Source organism: Myxine glutinosa, chromosome 2 (assembly GCF_964187855.1).
Source record: "Myxine glutinosa chromosome 2, kmMyxGlut1.1, whole genome shotgun sequence".
In the NCBI taxonomy this organism is placed as follows: Eukaryota; Metazoa; Chordata; class Myxini; order Myxiniformes; family Myxinidae; genus Myxine; species Myxine glutinosa.
Genome location: NC_136262.1, coordinates 117,811,798 through 117,833,127, shown reverse-complemented (window position 1 = coordinate 117,833,127; position 21,330 = coordinate 117,811,798). Strand labels below are relative to the sequence as shown.

Genomic DNA, 21,330 nt, shown 5'->3' with positions numbered 1-21,330 from the left:
ACCAAAGCTTTCAGAATTATTGGAATCTCCCGCGATGAAGCTATCTCTGAGGGCCTTTCACTCACTCACCGCAGGCAGGTAGGTGGTCTTTCTGTCTTCTACCGACTCCTCTCCGGCCTTGCACCCCCAGCTCTCTCTGTGCTCTGTCCCCCAAATATTCCAACAGGTCGCACAAGATCTGCCAGCAACCCTCTGATGGTTAAACTGCCGAAATCTCGGCTCTCCGCTCACCTTCACTCTTTCATTCCTCTTTTCTCCCGCCTCTGGAACAAACTACCTCACTCCCTTCAATCCCACTCCTCCCTCCAGGTCTTTAAAACAGCTGTTCACCACCATCTCTTATCTTCCCCCATCCAAAACCTTGATCTTTTCTACCCCCGCTAATTCACCCCAGATCCACCTTGTTTGAAATTCCAACTTCTTTCCTGTAAGTCCTGGCAGGGTCCATATGTTTTATACCTCTCCCACTGCCCCCTTCCCACGCCCCCCCCCCCCCAAAGCCCTCGCCCTCTCTCAGATCTCTCGATGTCTCCATGTCTCTCGGTCCCTGCTCTCAAATGTTGTGTTTGTGTCCTTCCCCCTCTCTCCCCATCTTGTCTACCGCTCCCTATGTTATATGTTTTATGTGTCGGTTTGTCTTTCTGTGTGATTAATGTTCGCTCTTTCACGAGCCTCGAACTTGTATACAAAAAAAAAAAAAAAAAAAAAAAAAAAAAAAATAAATAAATAAATAAAATAAAATAAAAAAAAACCGTGGAATCGCACCATAATATAAACACCGTGGAATCGCACCATATTATAAACACCGTGGAATCGCACCATATTATAAACACCGTGGAATCGCACCATATTATAAACACCGTGGAATCGCACCACATTATAAACACCGTGGAATCACACCATATTATAAACACCATGGAATCACACCATATTATAAACACCGTGGAATCACACCATATTATAAACACAGTGGAATCACACCATATTATAAACACCGTGGAATCGCACCATATTATAAACACCGTGGAATCGCACCATATTATAAACACCGTGGAATCGCACCATATTATAAACACCATCGAATCACACCATATTATAAACACAGTGGAATCGCACCATATTATAAACACCATGGAATCACACCATGTTATAAACACCATGGAATCACACCATGTTATAAACACCGTGGAATCGCACCATATTATAAACACCGTGGAATCACACCACCTTATAAACACCATGGAATCACACCATATTATAAACACCATGGAACCACACCATATTATAAACACAGTGGAATCACACCATATTATAAACACCATGGAACCACACCATATTATAAACACAGTGGAATCACACCATATTATAAACACCATGGAATCACACCATATTATAAACACCATGGAACCACACCATATTATAAACACCATGGAACCACACCATATTATAAACACCATGGAATCACACCATATTATAGACACCATGGAATCACACCATGTTATAAACACAGTGGAATCACACCATATTATAAACACCGTGGAATCGCACCATATTATAAACACCATGGAATCACACCATATTATAAACACCATGGAATCACACCATATTATAAACACCGTGGAATCACACCATATTATAAACACCGTGGAATCACACCATATTATAAACACCATGGAACCACACCATATTATAAACACCGTGGAATCACACCATATTATAAACACCATGGAATCACACCATATTATAAACACCGTGGAATCGCACCATCTTATAAACACCGTGGAATCACACCATATTATAAACACCATGGAACCACACCATATTATAAACACCGTGGAATCACACCGTATTATAAACACCATGGAATCACACCATATTATAAACACCGTGGAATCGCCCCATCTTATAAACACCATGGAACCACACCATATTATAAACACAGTGGAATCACACCATATTATAAACACCATGGAATCACACCATATTATAAACACCATGGAATCACACCATATTATAAACCCAGTGGAATCACACCATATTATAAACACCATGGAATCGCACCATATTATAAACACAGTGGAATCACACCATATTATAAACACCATGGAATCACACCATATTATAAACACAGTGGAATCACACCATATTATAAACACCATGGAATCACACCATATTATAAACAGCATGGAATCACACCATATTATAAACACCATGGAATCACACCATATTATAAACACAGTGGAATCACACCATATTATAAACACCATGGAACCACACCATATTATAAACACCATGGAACCACACCATATTATAAACACAGTGGAATCGCACCATATTATAAACACCATGGAACCACACCATATTATAAACACAGTGGAATCACACCATATTATAAACACCATGGAATCACACCATATTATAAACACAGTGGAATCGCACCATATTATAAACACCGTGGAATCACACCATATTATAAACACCATGGAACCACACCATATTATAAACACCATGGAATCACACCATATTATAAACACAGTGGAATCACACCATATTATAAACACCATGGAACCACACCATATTATAAACACCATGGAATCACACCATATTATAAACACAGTTGAATCACACCATATTATAAACACCGTGGAATCACACCACAGTATAAACCGTGGAATCGCACCATATTATAAACACCATGGAATCACACCATATTATAAACACAGTGGAATCACACCATATTATAAACACCATGGAATCACACCATATTATAAACACCATGGAATCACACCATATTATAAACACCATGGAATCACACCATATTATAAACACAATGGAACCACACCATATTATAAACACCATGGAACCACACCATATTATAAACACCATGGAACCACACCATATTATAAACACCATGGAACCACACCATATTATAAACACCATGGAACCACACCATATTATAAACACCGTGGAATCACACCATATTATAAACACCATGGAACCACACCATATTATAAACACCGTGGAATCATACCATATTATAAACACCCTGGAATCACACCATATTATAAACACCATGGAACCACACCATATTATAAACACCGTGGAATCATACCATATTATAAACACCGTGGAATCACACCACATTATAAACACAGTGGAATCACACCACATTATAAACACCGTGGAATCACACCACATTATAAATACCGTGGAATCACACCATATTATAAACACCATGGAATCACACCATATTTTCAACACCGTGGAATCACACCATATTATATACACCATGGAATCACACCATGTTATAAACACCGTGGAATCACACCATGTTATAAACACCGTGGAATCACACCACGTACACACCATCTATCTATAATTCCAGTAATCTCTGTGTGTTTGTTTGTTTGTACGTTTGTCTGTGACCGCTGTTTCTCGACAACCACGGGTCCGATATACTTTAAACTTGCCAGGTATATTGCTGGGGACCCGAGGATGTGCCTTTTCAAGGTTTCATATTAATCGGACAATTACTTACCGAGCTATGTCCAAAAAACGATTCAACCAATCACAGAGCAGCGAGCTATCGCGTGTGCCGAACGTGGCGGACACACTCTGCCTCGGATGGCACATTTGAGAGCGTATTCATTTATTTCACGTTTGCAAACTATGTTGCCGCTATGTTGGCGTTAAACTATGTTTTAAAACTAATAAAAACCATTTCATCTAAATAGAGGGGGGGGGGGGGGGGGGGATTGTCACTGTACTCGCAAGCCGTTCGCCGTTCGCCGTTCGCTTTGGCGTTACGAATGGACCAAAACATTTCATGAACCAAACCATTTCATGTAAAGCGTTCGCCGTTCGCTTTGGCGTTGCGAATGGACCAAAACATTTCATGAACCAAACCATTTCATGTAAATAGAGGGGGGGATATAATTTTAGATATAGATATAGTACGGGCATGCCCTAGTATTATAAACACCGTGGAATCACACCATATTATAAACACAGTGGAATCACACCATATTATATACACCGTAGAATCACACCATGTTATAAACACCGTGGAATCACACCATGTACACATCATGTTATAAACACCGTGGAATCACACTGAAGGAGCTGGGGCTCCCACGTCGATCGGAAGAATGGACGCGACAAAAAGCTAGAATTCATCCGAGTTGCTTTATTGAAATCAAACACTCAGGCACTCTGAAAACCCGTTTATCGGTCAGCAATATATATCTATTAACCCAGGGGGTTTGCCCAGGCCCGGCGCCAGGGGGCGTGGCCCAGCGTCCTGGCTGCAGCCTGGCAAGTTGAGGGCGAGCCTGCCAGGGCATGCCCGGGCATGCCCGGGCGTCCCGACCGAGGCCTGGCAAGTTGAGCGCGGGCCTGCCCGGGCGTCCTGGACGAGCCCGGCATGGTGATCGCTCCGCGTCCTTGATAGGTGCAAGGCGATTGTGAAACCCCAGCGGCAGCCGCTACACACGTCCCCCCAGAATCGACTTGCACCGGCAGGGTCAACTTGAGGGGGGTCCTGATGACCCGGCCGAAGCGACCCCTGGCGGGTCGTGGGAGGGGGTCCGGTGAGGTGGTGGGCGGTCGAGTGGGGGGCCCCGTGGACGGGGGGCGGCCTCGCCGCGGCGGAAGGGCCACCCGTGGTGGGTGGTCGACGTCCACGTGCGCCGGCTTGAGGCGGTCCACTGTAATCCGGTCCGACCTGCCGCCGATGTCGATAACGAACGACTTGTCGTCCCGTCGCAGCACCCGGAAGGGCCCGTCGTACGGCGGCTGGAGTGGCCACCGATGTGCGTCGTGACGCACAAAAACATACTCCGCTGTGCGGAGTGCTGGGGGGACGTAGGACTGGGGGTCACCGTGGTGGGATGTTGGCACAGGGGCAAACCGTCGGGCGGCCTCCTGGAGGTCCGAGCGCTGGTGAGCTGCGGACCAGGGACTGGTAGCGTCGGGCACGAATTCGCCCGGGACGCGTAGCACCTGGCCATAGACCAGCTCGGCGGTGGATGCCTGGAGGTCCTCCTTGGGGGCCGCGCGAAGGCCCAAAAGGACCCACGGCAGCCGGTCGGCCCAACCGCCGTCTTGAAGGCCGGCCATGAGCGCGGCCTTCATGGAGCGGTGGAATCGCTCGCACAACCCGTTTGCTTGGGGGTGGTAGGCCGTAGTACGGTGGAGCTTGACCCCCAGGTTGCGGGCGACCGCGCCCCACAGCTCGGAGGTGAACTGTGGTCCGCGGTCTGACGAGATGTCCGCCGGTGCGCCGAAGCGGGCGACCCAGGTGGCGATGAAAGCCTGCGCCACATCGGCGGTGGTGGTGGAGACGAGGGGAACGGCCTCCGGCCACCTGGTGGTCCTGTCCACCATGGTGAGCAGGTGTGTGAACCCCCGTGACGGGGGGAGGGGGCCCACCAGATCCACGTTGACGTGGTCGAAACGTCGTTCGGGCACGGTGAAAGGTGCCAGCGGGGCCTGGGTGTGTCGGTGGACCTTGGCCCGTTGGCAGGCCGTGCAGGCGCTGGTCCAATCGCGGACGTCCCGACGAAGGCCGTGCCAGACGAAACGCGCCGACACCAGCTTCTGGGAAGCTTTCCGGCCCGGGTGGGAAAGGCCGTGGAGGGAGGCGAAGATGCGGCGTTGCCAGGTGACGGGCACGATGGGGCGAGGCTGGCCTTGGGAGACGTCGCAGAGCAGGACAGTGTCCGCGCAGGGGATGTCGGCCAGGCGGAGGCCCGTGTCCGCCGCCCGGAGGGCTTGCACCGTGGTGTCGGTGGTTTGGTCCGCCGCCATAAGCGCAAAATCCACGCCCAGGTGGACCGCGTTCGCGCTGGCCCGGGAAAGACAGTCGGCCACGGCGTTGTTTTTGCCGGCGACGTGCCGGATGTCCGTGGTAAACTCCGACACGGCGGAGAGGTGGCGCTGTTGGCGGGCCGACCATGGCTCCGTGACCTTGGCCATGGCGTAAATCAACGGCTTGTGGTCGACGAACGCCGTGAAAGGTCGGCCCTCCAGGAGGTGGCGGAAATGGCGGACGGCCAGGTGTAGACCGAGGAGCTCCCGGTCAAACGTGCTGTATTTGAGCTCGTTCGGCCGGAGCTGCCGGCTGAAAAAAGCGAGTGGCTGCCAAACCCCGTTCACCCATTGCTCATGTACGGCGCCCACCGCGTAGTCGGAGGCATCCGTGGTGAGGGCGATGGGAGCGTTGAGCACCGGGTGAGCGAGCAGTGTTGCGTCGGCGAGGGCCCGCTTTGAGCGTTGGAAGGCCGCATCCATTGCTGTGGACCAGGCGATGCCGTGCTTGGCCGGCTTGCCCCGGAGGGCGTCGTAGAGGGGCCGCATGAGGTGAGCAGCGCGGGGCACGAAGCGGTGATAAAAATTCACCATTCCCAGGAATTCCTGCAGGGCCTTTATGGTGCGGGGACGCGGGAACGTGGTGATGGCCTCGACCTTGGTTGGCAGCGGCACGGCCCCGTTCTTGGTGATGTGGTGGCCCAAAAAATCAACGGCTGTCGTGCCGAAGTGGCATTTGGCCGGGTTGACGATGAGGCCGTGCTCGCTGAGGCGCTCGAACAGTGTTCGGAGGTGGAGGAGGTGCTCGGCCCGGGACGTGCTGGCGACGAGGATGTCGTCCAGGTAAACGAAAAGGAACGGCAGGTCACGCAGCACGCCGTCCATCAAGCGCTGGAACGCCTGAGCCGCGTTCTTGAGACCAAACGGCATCCGCAAGAATTCGAATAAGCCGAACGGCGTGATGACTGCCGTTTTAGGGACGTCGGCCGCCCTGACAGGTACCTGGTGATATCCCCGTATGAGATCAATTTTCGAAAAAATGACCCGTCCCGCCAGACGGGCGGAGAAGTCTTGGATATGCGGGATCGGGTACCTGTCGGGGGTGGTAGCGTCATTCAGACGGCGGTAGTCGCCACACGGGCGCCATCCACCCCCCGGCTTTGGCACGATGTGCAGTGGCGAGGCCCACGCGCTATCGGAGCGCCGCACGATGCCGAGGTGCTCCAACGCGTCGAATTCGGCCTTCGCTACGGCGAGCTTGGCTGGGTCGAGGCGGCGGGCCCTGGCGTAGACCGGCGGGCCCGTGGTTGGTATGTGGTGCTCGATCCCATGCCGTACTGCGACGGCCGAAAACGTCGGCCGCGTGAGGGCCGGGAACTCCGTGAGCAGGCGAGCAAACTCGTTCGCCGCCGGGACGGTGCATGCCAGCTCGGTCGGCGCGGAGCTGCTCAATGTGCATACCAGGGAGCTGAAGGTTTCAGCGTTGATTAAACGACGCCGTTGGACGTCCACCAGCAGTCCGTGTGCGCAGAGGAAGTCGGTGCCTAGCAGAGCCACGGGCACGTTGGCGGTTACAAACGTCCAAGCAAAGCGTTGGCCGCCGAAGCAGAGGGTGACGTCGCGCGGGCCGAAGGTGCGGATAGTCGATCCGTTGGCCGCAACTAAGGAGGGGCCGCAAACCGCGGATTGCCTGTCCTGGTCAGAGGCGGGTATGACGCTCAGTTGGGCGCCGGTGTCGCACAGGAAGCGCCGTCCGGACGCTTTATCCGTGATGAACAGTAAGTTGCCCGTGTGGCCGGCGCTCATGGCTGGTAATGAACGCCGGCCCGGCCGTTTCCCGGCCCGCCAAAGGTGCACGGGGGTCGGCATGTCCGGGCCTTCTGTCCGAACCTGGCATGATAGTAACACCACGCTTGGTCAGGTGGAGGCCTCGGTCGTCGTGCTGGAGGTGGTCGGCTCGGTAGAGCGGCCGCCAATGGCGTCGGCAGTTCGGCCGTCGACCGTGCCGGGAGCTCGGGCGCCCTGGGTGTTGCGTCGGACGGCGGTGGGTCCCATGTCGCCGCTGCGATGCGCTGTCCTGCGGCGGAGATCTTGTCGGCTTCTCTGGCAAGGGCCCGGGGATCTGTGATCGTCGTGCTTGCCAGGGCGAGGCGTACCGGGTTAGGCAGCTGACGGAGGAACAGCTCTCGGAACAGGAATGCCGGAGAGTGCTCGCCGAGCAGTGAAAGCATGTAGTCCATTCGCACGGAAGGGCGCGTGTCGCCGAGCTCAGGCAGATCGAGCAGGCGCCGTGCGCGTTCCGCCGATGGGAGGGCGAAAGCATCGAGGAGAAGCTTCCTAATCGCGCCGTATTTGTCAGCGGCTGGCGGGCTTTCGAGGAGGCTCAGGGCGCGAGCCGCGGTAGCCGACCCGAGCGCAGCTACCACATGGTGGAAGCGGGTGTCGTCGGCCGTGATGCCTCGCAGGGCGAACAGGGACTCCGCCTGTGCGAACCAAACCGCCGCGTGAGCCTCCCAGAAGGTAGGCAGTTTAAGGGTGACTGCCGTGTCCATGTCGATAGGTCACCAATGAAGGAGCTGGGGCTCCCACGTCGATCGGAAGAATGGACGCGACAAAAAGCTAGAATTCATCCGAGTTGCTTTATTGAAATCAAACACTCAGGCACTCTGAAAACCCGTTTATCGGTCAGCAATATATATCTATTAACCCAGGGGGTTTGCCCAGGCCCGGCGCCAGGGGGCGTGGCCCAGCGTCCTGGCTGCGGCCTGGCAAGTTGAGGGCGAGCCTGCCCGGGCATGCCCGGGCATGCCCGGGCGTCCCGACCGAGGCCTGGCAAGTTGAGCGCGGGCCTGCCCGGGCGTCCTGGACGAGCCCGGCATGGTGATCGCTCCGCGTCCTTGATAGGTGCAAGGCGATTGTGAAACCCCAGCGGCAGCCGCTACAACACCATATTATAAACACCGTGGAATCACACCATATTATAAACACCGTGGAATCACACCATTGAAGGAGCTGGGGCTCCCACGTCGATCAGAAGAATGGACGCGACAAAAAGCTGGAATTCATCTGAGTTGCTTTATTGAAATCAAACACTCAGGCACTCTGAAAAACCGTTTATCTCTCAGCAATATATATCTATTCCGCCAGGGGGTTTGCCCAGGCCCGGCGCCAGGGGGCGTGGCCCAGCGTCCTGGCTGCGGCCTGGCAAGTTGAGGGCGAGCCTGCCCGGGCATGCCCGGGCATGCCCGGGCGTCCCGACCGAGGCCTGGCAAGTTGAGCGCGGGCCTGCCCGGGCGTCCTGGACGAGCCCGGCATGGTGATCGCTCCGCGTCCTTGATAGGTGCAAGGCGATTGTGAAAACTCAGCGGCAGCCGCTACACACGTCCCCCCAGAATCGACTTGCACCGGCAGGGTCAATTTGAGGGGGGTCCTGACGACCCGGCCGAAGCGACCCCTGGCGGGTCGTGGGAGGGGGTCCGGTGAGGTGGTGGGCGGTCGAGTGGGGGGCACCGTGGACGGGGGGCGGCCTCGCCGCGGCGGAAGGGCCACCCGTGGTGGGTGGTCGACGTCCACGTGTGCCGGCTTGAGGCGGTCCACAGCAATCCGGTCCGACCTGCCGCCGATGTCGATGACGAACGACTTGTCGTCCCGTCGCAGCACCCGGAAGGGCCCGTCTTACGGCGGCTGGAGTGGCCACCGATGTGCGTCGTGACGCACAAAAACATACTCCGCTGTGCGGAGTGCTTAGGGGACGTAGGACTGGGGGTCACCGTGGCGGGATGTTGGCACGGGGGCAAACCGTCGGGCGGCCTCCTGGAGGTCCGAGCGCTGGTGAGCTGCGGACCAGGGACTGGTAGCGTCGGGCACAAATTCGCCCGGGACGCGTAGCACCTGGCCATAGACAAGCTCGGCGGTGGATGCCTGGAGGTCTTCCTTGGGGGCCGTGCGAAGGCCCAAAAGGACCCACGGCAGCCGGTCGGCCCACCCGACGTCTTGAAGGCCGGCCATGAGCGCGGCCTTCATGGAGCGGTGGAATCGCTCGCACAACCCGTTTGCTTGGGGGTGGTAGGCCGTAGTACGGTGGAGCTTGACCCCCAGGTTGCGGGCGACCGCGCCCCACAGCTCGGAGGTGAACTGTGGACCGCGGTCTGACGAGATGTCCGCCGGTGCGCCGAAGTGGGCGACCCAGGTGGCGATGAAAGCCTGCGCCACGTCGGCGGTGGTGGTGGAGACGAGGGGCACGGCCTCCGGCCACCTGGTGGTCCTGTCCACCATGGTGAGCAGGTGTGTGAACCCCCGTGACGGGGGGAGGGGGCCCACCAGATCCACGTTGACGTGGTCGAAACGTCGTTCGGGCACGGTGAAAGGTGCCAGCGGGGCCTGGGTGTGTCGGTGGACCTTGGCCCGTTGGCAGGCCGTGCAGGCGCTGGTCCAATCACGGACGTCCCGACGAAGGCCGTGCCAGACGAAACGCGCCGACACCAGCTTCTGGGAAGCTTTCCGGCCCGGGTGGGAAAGGCCGTGGAGGGAGGCGAAGATGCGGCGTTGCCAGGCGACGGGCACGATGGGGCGAGGCTGGCCTTGGGAGACGTCGCAGAGCAGGACAGTGTCCGCGCAGGGGATGTCGGCCAGGCGGAGGCCCGTGTCCGCCGCCCGGAGGGCTTGCACCGTGGTGTCGGTGGTTTGGTCCGCCGCCATAAGCGCAAAATCCACGCCCAGGTGGACCGCGTTCGCGCTGGCCCGGGAAAGACAGTCGGCCACGGCGTTTTTTTTGCCGGCGACGTGCCGGATGTCCGTGGTAAACTCCGACACGGCGGAGAGGTGGCGCTGTTGGCGGGCCGACCATGGCTCCGTGACCTTGGCCATGGCGTAAACCAACGGCTTGTGGTCGACGAACGCCGTGAAAGGACGGCCCTCCAGGAGGTGGCGGAAATGGCGGACGGCCAGGTGTAGACCGAGGAGCTCCCGGTCAAACGTGCTGTATTTGAGCTCGTTCGGCCGGAGCTGCCGGCTGAAAAAAGCGAGTGGCTGCCAAACCCCGTTCACCCATTGCTCATGTACGGCGCCCACCGCGTAGTCGGAGGCATCCGTGGTGAGGGCGATGGGAGCGTTGAGCACCGGGTGAGCGAGCAGTGTTGCATCGGCGAGGGCCCGCTTTGAGCCTTGGAAGGCCGCGTCCATTGCTGCGGACCAGGCGATGTCGTGCTTGGCCGGCTTGCCCCGGAGGGCTTCGTAGAGGGGCCGCATGAGCTGAGCAGCGCGGGGCACGAAGCGGTGATAAAAATTCACCATTCCCAGGAATTCCTGCAGGGCCTTTATGGTGCGGGGACGCGGGAACGTGGTGATGGCCTCGACCTTGGTTGGCAGCGGCACGGCCCCGTTCTTGGTGATGTGATGGCCCAAAAAATCAACGGCCGTCGTGCCGAAGTGGCATTTGGCCGGGTTGACGATGAGGCCGTGCTCGCTGAGGCGCTCGAACAGTGTTCGGAGGTGGAGGAGGTGCTCGGCCCGGGACGTGCTGGCGACGAGGATGTCGTCCAGGTAAACGAAAAGGAACGGCAGGTCACGCAGCACGCCGTCCATCAAGCGCTGGAACGCCTGAGCCGCGTTCTTGAGACCAAACGGCATCCGCAAGAATTCGAATAAGCCGAACGGCGTGATGACTGCCGTTTTAGGGACGTCGGCCGCCCTGACAGGTACCTGGTGATATCCCCGTATGAGGTCAATTTTTGAAAAAATGACCCGTCCCGCCAGACGGGCGGAGAAGTCTTGGATATGCGGGATCGGGTACCTGTCGGGGGTGGTAGCGTCATTCAGACGGCGGTAGTCGCCACACGGGCGCCATCCACCCCCCGGCTTTGGCACGATGTGAAGTGGCGAGGCCCACGCGCTATCGGAGCGCCGCACGATGCCGAGGCGCTCCAACGCGTCGAATTCGGCCTTCGCTACGGCGAGCTTGGCTGGGTCGAGGCGGCGGGCCCTGGCGTAGACCGGCGGGCCCGTGGTTGGTATGTGGTGCTCGATCCCATGCCGTACTGCGACGGCCGAAAACGTCGGCCGCGTGAGGGCCGGGAACTCCGTGAGCAGGCGAGCAAACTCGTTCGCCGCCGGGACGGTGCATGCCAGCTCGGTCGGCGCGGAGCTGCTCAATGTGCATACCAGGGAGCTGAAGGTTTCAGCGTTGATTAAACGACGCCGTTGGACGTCCACCAGCAGTCCGTGTGCGCAGAGGAAGTCGGCGCCTAGCAGAGCCACGGGCACGTTGGCGGTTACAAACGTCCAAGCAAAGCGTTGGCCGCCGAAGCAGAGGGTGACGTTGCGCGGGCCGAAGGTGCGGATAGTCGATCCGTTGGCCGCAACTAAGGAGGGGCCGCAAACCGCGGATTGCCTGTCCTGGTCAGAGGCGGGTATGACGCTCAGTTGGGCGCCGGTGTCGCACAGGAAGCGCCGTCCGGACGCTGTATCCGTGATGAACAGTAAGTTGCCCGTGTGGCCGGCGCTCATGGCTGGTAATGAACGCCGGCCCGGCCGTTTCCCGGCCTGCCGAAGGTGCACGGGGGTCGGCATGTCCGGGCCTTCTGTCCGAACCTGGCATGATAGTAACACCACGCTTGGTCAGGTGGAGGCCTCGGTCGTCGTGCCGGAGGTGGTCGGCTCGGTAGAGCGGCCGCCAATGGCGTCGGCAGTTCGGCCGTCGACCGTGCCGGGTGCTCGGGCGCCCTGGGTGTTGCGTCGGACGGCGGTGGGTCCCATGTCGCCGCTACGATGCGCTGTCCTGCGGCGGAGATCTTGTCGGCTTCTCTGGCAAGGGCCCGGGGATCTGTGATCGTCGTGCTTGCCAGGGCGAGGCGTACCGGGTTAGGCAGCTGACGGAAGAACAGCTCCCGGAACAGGAATGCCGGAGAGTGCTCGCCGAGCAGTGAAAGCATGTAGTCCATGCGCTCGGAAGGGCGCGTGTCGCCGAGCTCAGGCAGATCGAGCAGGCGCCGTGCGCGTTCCGCCGATGGGAGGGCGAAAGCATCGAGGAGCAGCTTCTTAATCGCGCCGTATTTGTTAGCGGCTGGCGGGCTTTCGAGGAGGCTCAGGGCGCGGGCCGCAGTAACCGATCCGAGCGCAGCTACCACATGGTGGAAGCGGGTGTCGTCGGCCGTTATGCTTCGCAGGGCGAACAGGGACTCCGCCTGTGCGAACCAAACCGCCGCGTGAGCCTCCCAGAAGGTAGGCAGTTTAAGGGCGACTGCCGTGTCCATGTCGATAGGTCACCAATGAAGGAGCTGGGGCTCCCACGTCGATCAGAAGAATGGACGCGACAAAAAGCTGGAATTCATCTGAGTTGCTTTATTGAAATCAAACACTCAGGCACTCTGAAAAACCGTTTATCTCTCAGCAATATATATCTATTCCGCCAGGGGGTTTGCCCAGGCCCGGCGCCAGGGGGCGTGGCCCAGCGTCCTGGCTGCGGCCTGGCAAGTTGAGGGCGAGCCTGCCCGGGCGTCCTGGACGAGCCCGGCATGGTGATCGCTCCGCGTCCTTGATAGGTGCAAGGCGATTGTGAAAACTCAGCGGCAGCCGCTACACCATGTTATAAACACCGTGGAATCACACCATATTATAAACACCGTGGAATCACACCATGTTATAAACACTGTGGAATCACACCATATTATAAACACCGTGGAATCACACCATGTTATAAACACCGTGGAATCACACCATATTATAAACACTGTGGAATCACACCATATTATAAACACCGTGGAATCACACCATGTTATAAACACCGTGGAATCGCACCATATTATAAACACCATGGAATCACACCATGTTATAAACACCGTGGAATCACACCATATTATAAACACAGTGGAATCACACCATATTATAAACACCGTGGAATCACACCATATTATAAACACCATGGAATCACACCATGTTATAAACACCGTGGAATCACACCATATTATAAACACAGTGGAATCACACCATATTATAAACACCGTGGAATCGCACCATATTATAAACACCGTGGAATCACACCATATTATAAACACAGTGGAATCACACCATATTATAAACACAGTGGAATCACACCACATTATAAACACCGTGGAATCACACCACATTATAAACACAGTGGAATCACACCACATTATAAACACCGTGGAATCACACCACATTATAAACACCGTGGAATCGCACCATATTATAAACACCGTGGAATCACACTGTAGCGGCTGCCGCTGGGGTTTCACAATCGCCTTGCACCTATCAAGGACGCGGAGCGATCACCATGCCGGGCTCGTCCAGGACGCCCGGGCAGGCCCACGCTCAACTTGCCAGGCCTCGGTCGGGACGCCCGGGCATGCCCGGGCATGCCCGGGCAGGCTCGCCCTCAACTTGCCAGGACGCTGGGCCACGCCTCCTGGCGCCGGGCCTGGGCAAACCCCCTGGGTTAATAGATATATATTGCTGACCGATAAACGGGTTTTCAGAGTGCCTGAGTGTTTGATTTCAATAAAGCAACTCAGATGAATTCCAGCTTTTTGTCGCGTCCATTCTTCTGATCGACGTGGGAGCCCCAGCTCCTTCATTGGTGACCTATCGACATGGACACGGCAGTCGCCCTTAAACTGCCTACCTTCTGGGAGGCTCACGCGGCGGTTTGGTTCGCACAGGCGGAGTCCCTGTTCGCCCTGCGAGGCATCACGGCCGACGACACCCGCTTCCACCATGTGGTAGCTGCGCTCGGGTCGGCTACAGCGGCCCGCGCCCTGAGCCTCCTCGAAAGCCCGCCAGCCGCTGACAAATACGGCGCGATTAAAAAGCTTCTCCTCGATGCTTTCGCCCTCCCATCGGCGGAACGCGCACGGCGCCTGCTCGAACTGCCTGAGCTCGGCGACACGCGCCCTTCCGAGCGAATGGACTACATGCTTTCACTGCTCGGCGAGCACTCTCCGGCATTCCTGTTCCGGGAGCTGTTCCTCCGTCAGCTGCCTAACCCGGTACGCCTCGCCCTGGCAAGCACGACGATCACAGATCCCCGGGCCCTTGCCAGAGAAGCCGACAAGATCTCCGCTGCAGGACGGCGCATCGCAGCGGCGACATGGGACCCACCGCCGTCCGACGCAACAACCATGGCGCCCGAGCACCCGGCACGGTCGACGGCCGAACTGCCGACGCAATTGGCGGCCGCTCTACCGTGCCGACCACCTCCACCCGACCAAGCGTGGTGTTACTATCATGCCAGGTTCGGACAAAAGGCCCGGACATGCCGACCCCCGTGCACCTTCGGCAGGCCGGGAAACGGCCGGGCCGGCGTTCATTACCAGCCATGAGCGCCTGCCATACGGGCAACTTACTGTTCATCACGGATAAAGCGTCCGGACGGCGCTTCCTGTGCAACACCGGCGCCCAACTGAGCGTCATACCCGCCTCTGACCAGGACAGGCAATCCGCGGTTTGCGGCCCCTCCTTAGTTGCGGCCAACGGATCGACTATCCGCACCTTCGGCCCGCGCAACGTCACCCTCTGCTTCGGCGGCCAACGCTTTGCTTGGACGTTTGTAACCGCCAACGTGCCCGTGGCTCTGCTAGGCGCCGACTTCCTCTGCGCACACGGACTGCTGGTGGACGTCCAACGGCGTCGTTTAATCAACGCTGAAACCTTCAGCTCCCTGGTATGCACATTGAGCAGCTCCGCGCCGACCGAGCTGGCATGCACCGTCCCGTCGGCGAACGAGTTTGCTCGCCTGCTCACGGAGTTCCCGGCCCTCACGCGGCCGACGTTTTCGGCCGTCGCAGTACGGCATGGGATCGAGCACCACATACCAACCACGGGCCCGCCGGTCTACGCCAGGGCCCGCCGCCTCGACCCAGCCAAGCTCGCCGTAGCGAAGGCCGAATTCGACGCGTTGGAGCACCTCGGCATCGTGCGGCGCTCCGATAGCGCGTGGGCCTCGCCACTGCACATCGTGCCAAAGCCGGGGGGTGGATGGCGCCCGTGTGGCGACTACCGCCGTCTGAATGACGCTACCACCCCCGACAGGTACCCGATCCCGCATATCCAAGACTTCTCCGCCCGTCTGGCGGGACGGGTCATTTTTTCGAAAATTGATCTCATACGGGGATATCACCAGGTACCTGTCAGGGCGGCCGACGTCCCTAAAACGGCAGTCATCACGCCGTTCGGCTTATTCGAATTCTTGCGGATGCCGTTTGGTCTCAAGAACGCGGCTCAGGCGTTCCAGCGCTTGATGGACGGCGTGCTGCGTGACCTGCCGTTCCTTTTCGTTTACCTGGACGACATCCTCGTCGCCAGCACGTCCCTGGCCGAGCACCTCCTCCACCTCCGAACACTGTTCGAGCGCCTCAGCGAGCACGGCCTCATCGTCAACCCGGCCAAATGCCACTTCGGCATGACGGCCGTTGATTTTTTGGGCCACCACATCACCAAGAACGGGGCCGTGCCGCTGCCAACCAAGGTCGAGGCCATCACCACGTTCCCGCGTCCCCGCACCATAAAGGCCCTGCAGGAATTCCTGGGAATGGTGAATTTTTATCACCGCTTCGTGCCCCGCGCTGCTCACCTCATGCGGCCCCTCTACGACGCCCTCCGGGGCAAGCCGGCCAAGCACGACATCGCCTGGTCCGCAGCAATGGATGCGGCCTTCCAACGCTCAAAGCGGGCCCTCGCCGACGCAACACTGCTCGCTCACCCGGTGCTCAACGCTCCCATCGCCCTCACCACGGATGCCTCCGACTACGCGGTGGGCGCCGTACATGAGCAATGGGTGAACGGGGTTTGGCAGCCACTCGCTTTTTTCAGCCGGCAGCTCCGGCCGAACGAGCTCAAATACAGCACGTTTGACCGGGAGCTCCTCGGTCTACACCTGGCCGTCCGCCATTTCCGCCACCTCCTGGAGGGCCGACCTTTCACGGCGTTCGTCGACCACAAGCCGTTGATTTACGCCATGGCCAAGGTCACGGAGCCATGGTCGGCCCGCCAACAGCGCCACCTCTCCGCCGTGTCGGAGTTTACCACGGACATCCGGCACGTCGCCGGCAAAAACAACGCCGTGGCCGACTGTCTTTCCCGGGCCAGCGCGAACGCGGTCCACCTGGGCGTGGATTTTGCGCTTATGGCGGCGGACCAAACCACCGACTCCACGGTGCAAGCCCTCCGGGCGGCGGACACGGGCCTCCGCCTGGCCGACATCCCCTGCGCGGACACTGTCCTGCTCTGCGACGTCTCCCAAGGCCAGCCTCGCCCCATCGTGCCCGTCACCTGGCAACGCCGCATCTTCGCCTCCCTCCACGGCCTTTCCCACCCGGGCCGGAAAGCTTCCCAGAAGCTGGTGTCGGCGCGTTTCGTCTGGCACGGCCTTCGTCGGGACGTCCGCGATTGGACCAGCGCCTGTACGGCCTGCCAACGGGCCAAGGTCCACCGACACACCCAGGCCCCGCTGGCACCTTTCACCGTGCCCGAACGACGTTTCGACCACGTCAACGTGGATCTGGTGGGCCCCCTCCCCCCGTCACGGGGGTTCACACACCTGCTCACCATGGTGGACAGGACCACCAGGTGGCCGGAGGCCGTTCCCCTCGTCTCCACCACCACCGCCGACGTGGCGCAGGCTTTCATCGCCACCTGGGTCGCCCGCTTCGGCGCACCGGCGGACATCTCGTCAGACCGCGGACCACAGTTCACCTCCGAGCTGTGGGGCGCGGTCGCCCGCAACCTGGGGGTCAAGCTCCACCGTACTACGGCCTACCACCCCCAAGCAAACGGGTTGTGCGAGCGATTCCACCGCTCCATGAAGGCCGCGCTCATGGCCGGCCTTCAAGACGGCGGTTGGGCCGACCGGCTGCCGTGGGTCCTTTTGGGCCTTCGCACGGCCCCCAAGGAGGACCTCCAGGCATCCACCGCCGAGCTGGTCTATGGCCAGGTGCTACGCGTCCCGGGCGAATTCGTGCCCGACGCTACCAGTCCCTGGTCCGCAGCTCACCAGCGCTTGGACCTCCAGGAGGCCGCCCGACGGTTTGCCCCCATGCCGACATCCCACCACGGTGACTCCCAGTCCTACGTCCCCCCAGCACTCCGCACAGCGGAGTATGTTTTTGTGCGTCACGACGCACATCGGTGGCCACTCCAGCCGCCGTACGACGGGCCCTTCCGGGTGCTACGACGGGACGACAAGTCGTTCGTCATCGACATCGGCGGCAGGTCGGACCGGATTACAGTGGACCGCCTCAAGCCGGCGCACGTGGACGTCGACCACCCACCACGGGTGGCCCTTCCGCCGCGGCGAGGCCGCCCCCCGTCCACGGGGCCCCCCACTCGACCGCCCACCACCTCACCGGACCCCCTCCCACGACCCGCCAGGGGTCGCTTCGGCCGGGTCATCAGGACCCCCCTCAAGTTGACCCTGCCGGTGCAAGTCGATTCTGGGGGGACGTGTGTAGCGGCTGCCGCTGGGGTTTCACAATCGCCTTGCACCTATCAAGGACGCGGAGCGATCACCATGCCGGGCTCGTCCAGGACGCCCGGGCAGGCCCACGCTCAACTTGCCAGGCCTCGGTCGGGACGCCCTCAACTTGCCAGGCCGCAGCCAGGACGCTGGGCCACGCCCCCTGGCGCCGGGCCTGGGCAAACCCCCTGGGTTAATAGATATATATTGCTGACCGATAAACGGGTTTTCAGAGTGCCTGAGTGTTTGATTTCAATAAAGCAACTCAGATGAATTCCAGCTTTTTGTCGCGTCCATTCTTCTGATCGACGTGGGAGCCCCAGCTCCTTCAACACCATATTATAAACACCATGGAATCACACCATATTATAAACACCGTGGAATCACACCATATTATAAACACCGTGGAATCACACCATATTATATACACCGTGGAATCACACCATATTATATACACCGTGGAATCACACCACGTACACACCATATTTAACACCGTGGAATCACACCACGTACACACCATATTATAAACACCGTGGAATCACACCATATTATAAACACCGTGGAATCACACCATATTATATACACCGTGGAATCACACCACGTACACACCATATTATAAACACCGTGGAATCACACCATATTATAAACACCGTGGAATCACACCACGTACACACCATATTATATACACCGTGGAATCACACCACGTACACACCATATTATAAACACCGTGGAATTACACCATATTATAAACACCGTGGAATCACACCATATTATATACACCGTGGAATCACACCACGTACACACCATATTATAAACACCGTGGAATCACACCATATTATAAACACCGTGGAATCACACCACGTGTACATATTTGGAATAAGGGTAGCAATTGTCCAACAGAGCAAACAGTTGATTCGTAGTTCACCTGGCTTCTAGCACAGCAGCAACAGGTATAATTGTCATGGAATATAAATACAGTACCTGGAGGAATTTAAACCGGTTTAACACGTCATCCCACTCCACGCCATTTACTGTGCTTTCTTTACCTTTCGCTTCATTCTCCTTTGTCTCTACAATCTCTCACCTGGCGATACTTTTCCTCTACTTTATCAACTCTTCAACGCGTTTCACCTTCACCTGTAATGGAGTTTATGCTTTCTTTAGAATGTGTACGTGTCATTGTCTGTCTGTCTACGTGCCATTGGCTGCGTACGTATCATTGTCAATCTGTCTACGTGCCATTGTCTGTCTACGTGCCATTGTCTGCGTACGTGTCATTGTCTATCTGTGTATGTGTCATTGTCTATGTACGTGTTATATTGTCTAGCTATGTGCGTGTCATTGTCTATCTGTGTACGGGTCATTGTCTAACTGCGTTCGTGGCATTGTCTATCTGTGTACGTGTCATTGTCTGTCTGTGTACGTGTCATTGTCTGTCTGTGTATGTATCATTGTCTATCTGTGTACGTGTCATTGTCTGTCTGTGTACGTGTCATTGTCTATCTGTCTACGTGCCATTGTCTGCGTACGTATCATTGTCGATCTGTCTCCATGCCATTGTCTGCGTACGTGTCATTGTCTATCTGTGTATGTGTCATTGTCTATGTACGTGTTATATTGTCTAGCTATGTACGTGTCATTGTCTGTCTGTATATGGGTCATTGTCTAACTGCGTTCGTGTCATTGTCAAACTGCGTTCGTGTCATTTTCTGTCTGTGTGCGTGTCATTGTCTATCTGTGTACCTGTCATTGTCTGTCTGTGTACGTGTCATTGTCTGTCTGTGCACGTGTCATTGTCTATCTGTGTACCTGTCGTTGTCTGTCTGTGTACGTGCCATTGTCTGTCTGTCTGTGTACGTGTCATTGTCTATCTGTGTACGTGTCATTGTCTGTCTGTCTGTGTGCGTGCCATTGTCTATCTGTGTACGTGTCATTGTCTGTCTGTGTCATTGTCTGTCTGTGTACGTGTCATTGTCTGTCACACTACTGTCCTTTTGCCAGACTAGCGATCTATGTATCAAACTATAGATTTGGGCTAGTACGTCTATCTATGTGGTTGTGTTCACACTCTGTACCAAATTGTCCATGGGTGTGTGTTTCTCATGCTGTCCTCGTGCCAGACTCGACGTGTCTGTGTGTCACATGTCGATGTGTTTGATGGTTTGTATCCTGAGTTCGTTAATAAATCCCTGGTTTTTGAATACCGAACAGATATTGTGGTTTAAAGCATCGACATTGTGGTTCCAATTGTGGTTGTGATGTTTTCTGTCCCTCTCTCCCTCTCTGTCTATCTGCTGGTGTACTCGCTGTTTGATCATGTTAAAAGGGTGTTGGGGCAGGATGGATGTGGGGCAGGATGGATGTGGGGCAGGATGGATGTGGGGGAGGATGGATGTGGGGGAGGATGGATGTGGGGGAGGATGGATGTGGGGGAGGATGTATGTGGGGGAGGATGTATGTGGGGGAGGATGGATGTGGGGCAGGATGGATGTGGGGGAGGATGGATGTGTGGGGCAGGATGGATGTGGGGGAGGATGGATGTGGGGGAGGATGGATGTGGGGGAGGATGGATGTGGGGGAGGATGGATGTGGGGGGCAGGATGGATGTGGGGGGCAGGATGGATGTGGGGCAGGAGGGATGTGGGGCAGGATGGATGTTGGGCAGGCTGGATGTGTGGGGCAGGATGGATGTGTGGGGCAGGATGGATGTGTGGGAGGATGGATGTGGGGCAGGCTGGATGTGTGGGGCAGGATGGATGTGGGGCAGGATGGATGTGGGGCAGGATGGATGTGGGGCAGGATGGATTGTGGGGCAGGATGGATGTGGGGCAAGATGGATGTAGGGCAAGATGGATGTAGGGGAGGATGGATGTGGGGCAGGATGGATGTGGGGTAGGATGGATGGGATGTGGGGGGGGTCAGGGGTTCAGTGTGATTTGCTCTACTGACACTTGGATAATATTTGTAGATACCTGCTAATGTGTGTGTGTATCTGTGTGTGTCTGTGTGTGTGTGTGTGTGTGTGTGTGTGTGTGTGTGTGTGTGTGTGTGTGTGT

At 57.0% G+C, this 21,330-nt stretch overlaps 1 protein-coding gene across 3 annotated transcripts in view; it reads left to right on the top strand.

The window, feature by feature from the left end:
* The window catches only part of ATP13A2 (ATPase cation transporting 13A2), a 249,877-nt gene that overhangs the window by 11,364 nt on the left and 217,183 nt on the right, over positions 1 to 21,330 (top strand). For 2 of the 3 annotated variants that reach the window (XM_068107318.2, XM_068107316.2), the window contains exon 1: positions 19,283 to 19,413. The exons of the other annotated variant lie outside the window; for it this stretch is intronic. The gene's annotated coding sequence lies outside the window, so the exon portion shown is untranslated. Of the gene's footprint in view, positions 1 to 19,282; positions 19,414 to 21,330 lie in introns of those variants that run through there. 3 annotated transcript variants of the gene reach the window in all.